We start from the raw sequence: 11,214 nt of genomic DNA, 5'->3' as shown, positions 1-11,214 counted from the left end.
CCAAGGACGATAATAAAAAGAAGAAAAAAAGGAAGGGGGAAGATAACATGACCTCGTAGACTTTTCTCTTAAGTCTCCTCCTTTGTGTTTACCTTCCTTTTCGTGCCTTCTTAAGCTTGTATGATTCCTTCCTTCGCGATTCGACATGGTAGGACGCGTAAATGTTAGGCCATATTGCATAAGTTTTCCTTAGCTTGCGTACATATGTGATATGTGAATTTGCAATCAAACAAATTGCTTTTGAGGCCACAAAATTTTAATGCCAATAAGCTTTTGTGTAAATTACCTGATATGCATCATGACACTTACTTCGAAATTAATCTAAAAAATAATAGACCGCTAAATGCGCACCTAAAACATAAAAGTGAACGTGACACAGAAGTCACCTGATGAAAAATCTAATGACAGCGCATCTAATTCATCAAATAATTAACTTTTAAGATTATTCTTAATAATCTTAATTATTCATTTAAAATTATCAATAAAAATCCTATTTAATTTAGATAATCATCAATTCCCGAATAATAATTCATATATGATATATTAATAAAAGGCAATTCGGATCCTCAGTCTCCAAATTTTTCTGTCCACGTATCCCCTATCGATCGGACGGACCAGATTACATCTCAAGGTATCATGGCATCCTTAAGATGTGTGCAGTATCCTTGTGATGTGCAAGACATCTTTGAGATGTAATCTGGTCCGTTCGATCGACAAGGGGACAGAGAAATTGAAGACAGAAGATCCGAACTCAATAAAAGGGGCATACAATCTAAAATAAAAAAATCTCAAAAAAAAAAAAGATTTTTTTTATTCCGAGTTAATGAAATATTTTTATCAAAAATATCCTTAAAACGAAAAACGTAAAACAAAATAAAAAAATATAAAAAGAAAAAAGAATAATGTAAAAAAAACACATTAAAAAAGGGAAAATTTAAAAAAAAATTATAAAAAAACAAAAAAAGAGAAAAATGTAAAAATAAATAAAATTAATAATAATAATAATAATAATACATATGGTTGACTTTGTAACAACTTAGAGTAATACAGTAAAATATTAAAATAGATTATTTATTAACTTTCAAATAAATAAATTTTTATTATATTATCTAAGTTGAATCAAACAACATTAGATTATATTTTATTTCTCATAACTTTAATTATATAATTACCTAATAATCACATAACTAAGATTATCCATAATAACGGGAATCAAACACATCCTAAAATTTAGGAACCACTCAAAATATTAAAATCATTTTACTCTAAATGTGCTTTTTTTTGTTGTCTTCACATTAAAAATATAAATATATACTCTCTTCTCTATTATTAACAAAACTCATATTAGTTTTTTTTTAAACACTATCAAATCCTATATATTTATTTACTATTTTTTTTCATTTAATAGTCTTAGGGCACTTTAGAATACTACAGGGGGATATGATTAGCTCTAAATATTTCATTGATAATTTGTTATAACAGAAAACTCAAATAATATTAGCACCTTTGATTTTACCTGATATCCATCTTCTTGAGATAACTGATCCAAGGGTTCACTCTCCTCACTCACAGTATGCTATAAAAACCTTCTTCTAGAAATTGAAAAATGCTCGTATAAGTAAATATGCGAAATACAATAAGAACAAAAAAATAAATACAACAATGAATAATATTTTCTCTTGATCTCTTGTTGTTATGGATTGCTTCTTGATACTTGGAAAGTACAGCAACACTTGCCTCTAAGAAACTTCAAGAACTGGCGATGAAGAGCAGAGAAGAAAAAGTGCAATTTGAATCTCTGTTAACGCCTTTATATCCCACTAGTTAGGGCTCCCAATCGATTGGCCTTACCCCCAATCGATTGCCAGATCAGAACCAAGCAGGTCTAGCCATCTAAATCTCGCAATGACTCTTTTCTTCTTCTCCCAATCGATTACCTAATCGATTAATCAATTACATGATCGATTCAGAAGCCCATTGTTTGTTACGAATATTTCCCAATCGATTAGGCACTTTTCCAGTTGATTCAGCACTCTCACGAGGATGTTATTGTGCTTCGCGAAAAAATCTTCTTAATCGATCAATTGATCAACCAAGCATGCTCTCAATCGATTACCTAATCGATTAAGCAACCTACTGTTTCGCAAAGAAAATCTCCCAATCAATCACCTGTTCGATTGGTGTAGCCCTTGATCGATTGCCCAATTGATCCAAAGTCTTTCTATTTCACGAAGAAAGGCTCCCAATCGATCACCTGATTGATTGACTTTGGCCCAATCAATTGCATAACCATAACTTGCTTGACTCAAGTCTAGGGTTCCTTTGCCCAACCTCCAGTCAACTATGACCTGTTAGGACTTTTTCACCAAGTGTCCGGTCAACCTTGTGTTCCACTTAGACTTTCTCTTGTGTCAACTTCTCTTTGAACTTCCGATCACCAAGTGTGATCCTCCTTGATCCACTTAGATTTTCCTCTTGTCTAACCACAATTAGGATTTTTCTCTTGCCAACATGTGATCGATCCTCTTTGATCCACTTGGACTTTCTTTTGCCTAACCTCAGCTAGGCCTTTCTTTTGTCAACGTGTATTCCTCCCTGACCCACTTAGATTTTGCTTTGCTGACGTTCGGTCTTCCTTGACCAATTTAAACTTTTTTTTTTGTCTAACCACAGTTAGGACTTTTCTTTGCCAATATGTGGTCCTCCTTGACCTACTTGGACTTTTCTTTACCTAATTGCAGTTAGGACTTTACCTTGCCTAACCTTTAGTTAGGACTTTATCCTTGCCTAACCCTTGAGTTAGGACTTTGCCTTGCCTAACCTTCAATTAAGACTTTCCTAATTAAGTATGGTCCTCCATGACCAACTTGACTTTCCTCTCACACATCGTCAAGTATTCGGTCAATCTTGACCTACTTAACCTTTTCTTCATATATTGTCCAAAATTTAAACTCAAGTTCGAACCCACTCAATCTTAGTCAAATTAGTCAACCTTGACCTGAGGACGATTGTACCAATAACCACCCAACAAATATATCTATGACCCACCTACATTATTAATTTTGAGAGACGAACAATTTTGAAATTTGACTACTGTTTTTAAAATAAAATTTCAAACCTCACATTCAGTTCAAGCTTTTTTGTTCATATTTTTAATTTTACAAACCTCATGTTCAGGTCCTTATTTAGAAAACCTCAAATAAGTTGTGGTACCCTATAGCTAACGCCTTTCAGTGGGATTTGAGTCAAGCTTGCACATTGGGAGTTTTCAAATGTATGTAAATTGATAGCATGATTGGGTTTCACCTGTGATCTTATTTGAGATTATCAACCAACGAGCCATCGGTGAGTTGGCATGAACCTTGATTTTGTCGTCATTTGCCTTGACACGATCAAGACTTGTAGAGAGAGACCCGATAGAGTCTAGAGAGAGAACACTAGAAAGGAAGGTTAGAATGACGGCCGAAGGGTTTCTAACATAGTTACTCCGATATTCAAGTAAATCCCTAATAAGAGAGGACGAAGAAGAAGATGAGCAGTATGTTAGTGCGGGAAGCATCCGACGATCGAACTCAAGTTTTGATAATGCCAAAGGGATTCAAAGTTAAGTTTAATTGTTATCTAACGTTTTGAATGAGCTTAAAAAAAAGTCCTAAGTGTACTTAGGCAAAAATCTTAGCTGCGGTTAGGCAGGTGGAAAACCCTAGGGGGTGGTAAAAGTCCTAGGGGGGGTAACCCTAGGTGGAAAGTCCTGGTGTCGTGAACCAGGTGGAAGACTAGACGGGTCGGGAAGCGGAAGTCCAGCAGAAAGTCCGGAAGCTTCGAACGCTGAGCAAAAGTCCAGTCGATCTGGAGGATCACACTAGCAACAGGTAAATCTCCTTTGTGGAGTACGTGAAGACGCGTTCTCTGTAGAGGGAACAGTAAGCGTCGAGTCGACCTAAGATTTCCGGTTGGAAATCCGAAGTCAGACCCAGGCAATCAGATGACTGTCGATATCATTTATCATATTTCTGTGCTAACTTTATTTTGCAGGGTTTTGTGTTTGGGACTAACACATTTTGCAGGAACAAAGGAGCACATTTAACCTCGGATGAATAGTGTCCGAGGCGCCTCCATGGAGCTTGGAGGCGCCTCGGGTGCTAGCCGAAGCCAGCTGTCCAGAGGCGCTGGAGGCGCCTCGGAGGAAGCTGAAGGCGCTTTGGGCCAGGCGTTGGAGGCGCCTTGGAGCAGCTTGGAGGCGCATTTAATGGGATAAGGTGCGACCAGATCAGAGGTGATCCACACGTGCGACTCGGCGGCCTGGAGGGACCTCGGACAGGCTTGGAGGCGCCTCCATGACTGTTTATAAGGAGGGTTCGAGCAACACTGAATTCAATCATCTTTCAAGCGACCCTTCTGCTACGAGCTGCTAAAGCAAAGTTCCAACAAAGCTACGACTTGACGCCGACGACCCGAAACTTTACTTTCTCCAATTCTGTTGTCGGTATAACTTTAATATTTCAATTTGTAATCTATATTTGTAATCTATTTGCGCGAAATAGTGAATTGCCCACAGTAATCGCTCAACGAGCGATGACCTTGGAGTATGAGTCGCCCAAGGCTCCGAACCAAGTAAATCTTGGTATCTTTTGTGTATTGTTCTTCTTCCACTGCTACTTCTCGATTGTTTTACGATTACGAAACGAGTGAAAGCCACGAGCGCTATTCACCCCCCTCTAGCGCTTCTCGATCCAACAATTGGTATTAGAGTGGGGTTATTTTGAATTGGTACAACTACCGTTCGAGCATTTTTTTCGTCGCTTTCTCGTTCTTATAGGGTAAAAAAAATTATTCACGCCTTTCGTTTTTTCCCTCCTAAATTATTTTCAAAAAATTTATTCTCATCTCTTCACCATTTATTAGTATTTATAAAATATCGAATTTGGCAAAAATTAAAATAATATTTTTTTTAATAATATTTCATTATTATTTTATTATTTTTTTTTCGAAATTCGTGAATTCCTATTTTTATCCTTCTCTCGCACTACTAATCCAGGATTAAGTCCTGGGACAAGTTTTTTTATTTATTTGTGTGCTAGATCTTAAATGGCATTCCAAGAAGGGTTTTGCACCGTCCGCCCGCCACTCTTTTCTGGTGAGGACTTTGGATATTGGAAGAACCGGATGGAATACCATCTTAAGACTCAAGTCAAGATGTGGATCATTATCTAGACCGGTCTTGAGCTTCCACGCGACGACACCGGAGAACTCGTCTCATGCATCAACTGGGATGCTAGCATAAAGAAGAAGGTGGAAGCAGATGCCAAAGCAATTACCTACATGCTACAAGACGACCTAACCAATGAAGAACTGAACCGCATCGTCCCCTTCGCAAGTGCAAAAGAGTTGTGGCAAAAGCTGATTGAGCTACATGAGGATAACTCCAATGCGAAAGTAAGTAAGCACAATTTAATAGATGAATCATTTGAACAGACTAATACTACTCTCACCGAGGAAGGTGTTGTGTTAGTTGCAGGTACAATCAAGACTAAGGAAGCTAGAAAGAAGAAGGTGTTGCAGGCGACGTGGGATGAGTCCTCCTCCGAAGATTCCGATGAAGAGCTTGAACAAACAAGCTTCCTAGCTTTACCGATACAAGCAAATATTGTCGAAACCGAGACCGAGTCTGAATTCGAGATCGAGAGTGAGTCAAACACCGAGTCCGAGTGAAGCCACAGATCCGCATCCGTTTCCGAAGGACCAAAACCCACTGTAAGCTTTGTAATTTCTGGTATTAATATAGATAATCTAGAAAATTTACAAAACCTAGTACCTTCCTTGCTAAAGAAATTGGCTAAGTCCAATATCCGGGTCAAGTTGCTCCAAAAGGAGGTAATAGCCCTTAAGGAAGCGACTGACTCGAGTTCTTTAATTGAGCCAGTTCAAATTGGAAGTTCAACTCAAGTCCAACAACTTGAGGAAGAAAATTTCAATTTGAAAACTCAAATTAAAGAACTCAAGGACACGTTGGAACGGTTCACCTTGGGTTCCAAGAATCTGGATATGATTCTTGGAAAACAACGAGTCATTTATAACAAATCCGGACTTGGATTTAAGACCAAAACAAAGTATAAATCATATCTGTCGTTAGTAAATAGAAATAATAAAAACATAATTCAAGCATGGGTCCCCAAGTCAAACTTGGTTAATCAAGTTAGACTTGGACAATATTTGGTCCCCAAGGATAAGATCCATTACCTTGATAGACTATTTCGAGGCTATGATCGAGGGGGAGCCAATAGAAAGACCATCTTTACCAATAGATAGAACTGATTGATGCTTGTTTATTTATTTTCCTGGCAATATACATGCTTAGACTAGGATAGCTTAAGGATCTAGGCATAATTTACACTTGCTAGTTAAATCTAGGATTTTCAAAAAGAAAATTAAATATATATTTCTTTGAGCGATTCTGTCTAGAAAGGGGTGGATGATCCCATACCCAAGAAGGCCTAGAGCCTCGCCCTGGCCTGAGAATCAATCATGGAAAGACATATTTAATTGACTAATTGGAAAACCTAAGTTTAACTTAAATATAAATTAATCCTTAGAAATAACCTAAATTAAAGATAATCATTTCACAAAATTACTTAAGATTACTTGATTGATAATTTAGAATCGGGAGGGATGGATCTAGGTTCAAATAAGTTCGAATTGTTCAAAATTTGAACAAATCAACCCAATCAACCATTATCTTAAAAATTATTTTAAAAATCATTTGAAAAATCTTTTAAAAATTATTTGAAAAATCTTTTAAAAATTATTTGAAAAATCATTTTAAAAATCAATTTCAAAATTATTTGAAAAATCCTTTAAAAAATCTATTAAAAAATTATTTGACAAATTCTTTAAAAATTCTATTTCAAAATTATTTGAAAAATCTTTTAAAACTTAATTTCAAAATTATTTGAAAAATCCTTGAAAAATTATTTTACAAATCTTTTAAATATCAATTTCAAAATTATCTTTAAAATCTTTTAAAAATCAATTTCAAAAAATCTTTTAAAACTTAATTTCAAATTTATTTGAAAAATCCTTGAAAAATTATTTTAAAATCTTTGAAAATCAATTTCAAAATTATTTGAAAAATCTTTTAAAAAACATTTTAAAAATCTTTGAAAATCAATTTCAAAATTATTTGAAAAATTCTTTAAAAAATCAATTTCAAAATTATTTGAAAAATTCTTTAAAAAATCTATTTCAAAATTATTTGAAAAATCCTAGAAAATTTATTTTGAAAATCTTTTAAAAATTAATTTCAAAATAATTTTAAAAATCGATTTCAAAATTATTTAAAAATCCTTAAAAAATCAATTTCAAAATTATTTGAAAAATTCTTTAAAAACTCTATTTCAAAATTATTTGAAAAATCGTTTAAAAAATCTATTTCAAAATTATTTGAAAACCCCTTTAAAAATCTATTTCAAAATTATTTGAAAAATCCTTTAAAAAATCAATTTCAAAATTATTTGAAAAATTCTTTAAAAAATCTAATTCAAAACTATTTGAAAAATCCTTTAAAAAATCTATTTCAAAATTATTTGAAAAATCCTTGAAAAATTATTTTGAAAATCTTTTAAAAATCAATTTCAAATTTTTTTTAAAAATCTTTTAAAAATCTATTTCAAAATTATTTGAAAAATCCTTTAAAAAATCTATTTTAAAGTTATTTGAAAAATTCTTTAAAAAATTTATTTCAAAATTATTTGAAAAATCCTTTAAAAATCAATTTCAAAATTATTTGAAAAATTCTTTAAAAACTCTATTTCAAAATTATTTGAAAAATCCTTTAAAAAATCTATTTCAAAATTATTTGAAAACCCCTTTAAAAATCTATTTCAAAATTTTTTGAAAAATTCTTTAAAAAATCAATTTCAAAATTATTTGAAAAATCTTTTAAAAAATCTATTTCAAAATTATTTGAAAAATCCTTTGAAAATCAATTTCAAAATTATTTGAAAAAATCCGTTAAAAATCTATTTCAAAATTATTTGAAAAATCCTTTAAAAATCTATTTCAAAATTATTTAAAAAATCATTTAAAAATCTATTTCAAAATTATTTGAAAAATTCTTTAGAAAATCTATTTCAAAATTATTTGAAAAATTCTTTAAAAAATCTATTTCAAAATTATTTAAAAAATCTATTTCAAAATTATTTGAAAAATTCTTTAAAAAATATATTTCAAAATTAATTCAAAAATCTATTTCAAAATTATTAGAAAAATTATTTAAAAAATCTATTTCAAACTTATTTAAAAATCCCTTGAAAATTATTTCAAAAACTTATTTAAAAATCCTTTGAAAATTATTTCAAATACTTATTTAAAAATCCTTTGAAAATTATTTCAAAAACTTATTTAAAAATCTCTTGAAAATTATTTGAATAACTTATTTAAAAATCCCTTGAAAATTATTTCAAATACTTATTTAAAAATCCCTTGAAAATTATTTCAAAAACTTATTTAAAAATACTTTGAAAATTATTTCAAATACTTATTTAAAAATTCTTTGAAAATTATTTCATATACTTATTTAAAAATCCTTTGAAAATTATTTCAAAAACTCATTTAAAAATTTCACTTAAATCTTTCAAAATGCTTTGAAAAATCATTTGAAAAATATTTTAAAAGCATACTCATTTGAAAAATCCTTAAAAAAAATTGTGGTTCCATACTTATGGCGAATTTATTAACTTAGCTAAGATTTACAAGAAAACTTATTTTAAAACAGCTAAGTATTTATGTCTATACTCATTTTACTCTCTTATTTATTTTGATATATGGCAAAGGGGGAGAGTATAAAGAAATTCAAAAGAAATTAAAGAAAATTTAAAATAAAAAGAAATCATTTTAAGGGGGAGCTTCTATTAAGGGAGAGCTTTAATGTGCTTATCTTTATTGCATTTTTTTCTTAACTTTGAATTTCGGTTGCCATAATAAAAAAGGGAGAGATTGTTGGTGTGGGAAGCATCCGACGATCGAACTCAAGTTTTGATAATGGTAAAGGGATTCAAAGTTAAGTTTAATTGTTATCTAACGTTTTGAATGAGCTTATAGAAAAATCCTAAGTGTACTTAGGTAAAAGTCCTAGCTGCGGTTAGGCAGGTGGAAAACCCTAGGGGGTGGTAACCCTAAGTCATAGGGGGTGGTAACCCTATGCGGAAAGTCTTGGCGGGTCGAGAGCTTCAAGCAAAAGTCCTAGGGGGTAACCCTAGGTGGAAAGTCCTGGTGTCGCGAACCAGGTGGAAGACTGGACGGGCCGGGAAGCGGAAGTCGAGCAGAAAGTCCGGAAGCTTCGAACGCTGAGCAAAAGTCCAGTCGATCTGGAGGATCGCACTGGCAACAGGTAAATCTCTTTTGTGGAGTAGGTGAGGACGCATTCCCCGTAGAGGGAACAGTAGGCGTCGGGTCGACCTTGGGTTTCCGATTGGAAATTCGAAGTCAGACCCAGACAGTCCGATGACTGTCGATATCATTTATCATATTTCTGTGCTAACTTTGTTTTGCAGGGTTTTGTGTTTGGGACTAACATATTTTGCAGGAACAAAGGAGGACATTTAACCTCGGATGAACAATGTCTGAGGCGCCTCCATGGAGCTTGGAGGCGCCTCGGGTGCTAGCCGAAGCCAGCTGTCCAGAGGCGCTGGAGGCGCCTCGGAGGAAGCTGAAGGCGCCTTGGACCAGGCGTTGGAGGCGCCTTGGAGCAGCTTGGAGGCGCCTTCAATGGGATAAGGTGCGACCAGATCAGAGCTGATCCACGCGTGCGACTCGGTGGCCTAGAGGTGCCTCGGACAGGCTTGGAGGCGCCTCCATGACTGTTTATAAGGAGGGTTCGAGCAGCACTGAATTCAATCATCTTTCAAGCGACCCTTCTGCGAGTTGCTAACGCAAAGTTCCAACAAAGCTACGACTTGACGACGACGACCCAGAACTTTACTTTCTCCAATTCTGTTGTCGGTATAACTTTAATATTTCAGTTTGTAATCCATATTTGTAATCTATTTGTGCGAAATAGTGAATTGCCCACAGTAATCGCTCAACGAGCGAGGACCTTGAAGTAGGAGTCGCACAAGGCTCCGAACTAAGTAAATCTTGGTGTCTTTTGTGTATTGTTCTTCTTCCGCTGCTACTTCTCGATTGTTTTACGATTAGGAAACGAGTGAAAGTCACGAGCGCTATTCACCCCCCCCCCCTCTAGCGCTTCTCGATCCAACACAGTAGTTTAGGATTTTCTTTTTTTTTTAAGATGTGTGTGCGTGTACTTGTGCTTGCTAGAGCAAGCGACCTTTTATAGAGTGGCGGCTATGCCCTCATGTTCTCCATGTGTTCTAAGATTCTCGCCAGCATTTCCTATATTTCTTGAAATAAATAGCTACGTTAAACCTCTCTTCCTGACTAAATAGTCATGTTTTCCATATTTTCCGGGGGACAATGGTTATGTTATCTATATCTTATGTAAGCCACAATTTATCATCCGGAGTTGATGACGATTCGGAGTTAGGGAGGCTTGGAACTGAGATCGGGCATGGAGTCGGTGCGGCATAGAATCAGGAACAATGAGGAGTCGAGAATAAGCCGGGTAGTCATGGCCGAGGGCCGACGCAGAGTCGGGGCGGACAAGGAGCGTACCGGGGACGCCTTGGACCTTCTAGTAACTTTAACTACCACCTCAGTTATGTGACAAAAAATAGCAACTTGTATTCATTAACCTTCGATCAACTTCAACCACTCATTAACTTATTCCTTCGTCAATGGCCTACAAATCATCCATCAACGTAATATTAAATCGGTAGTGCATCTCAAGGATCTAATTTAGTAATCCAGATGCCATGATGATCTATGCAAAAGCTTTAAAAAATTTGAAACTCTAGATTTTATATAGCCACTTGCATGGTGCTTTGGAACCAACAAATACAATAAAAAGGGGATTCCCAGTCCCCTAACCCTCAGCACAAGCAATCTCAAAACAATTCACTAGTTTATTGAGAAAAATGGAACGGCTTCCTCACCCACGGCAAGCTGTGATGTGTAACGACGGGAAGAATGATCACTATGCCTGAGCTAAAAAAATTGTCAGTTGCCCAGCTTGATCACAAACAATTAGAAAAGATGATCATAACTAGACTACAGAGGCATAAGTTTCAATACAGTTTAACCTTTCACCTTACAAAT

The sequence above is a fragment of the Zingiber officinale genome, chromosome 1A, assembly GCF_018446385.1.
Source record: "Zingiber officinale cultivar Zhangliang chromosome 1A, Zo_v1.1, whole genome shotgun sequence".
NCBI lineage: Eukaryota > Viridiplantae > Streptophyta > Magnoliopsida > Zingiberales > Zingiberaceae > Zingiber > Zingiber officinale.
The sequence above is the reverse complement of the archived record's forward strand: the minus strand, read 5'-3'. Positions refer to the sequence as shown.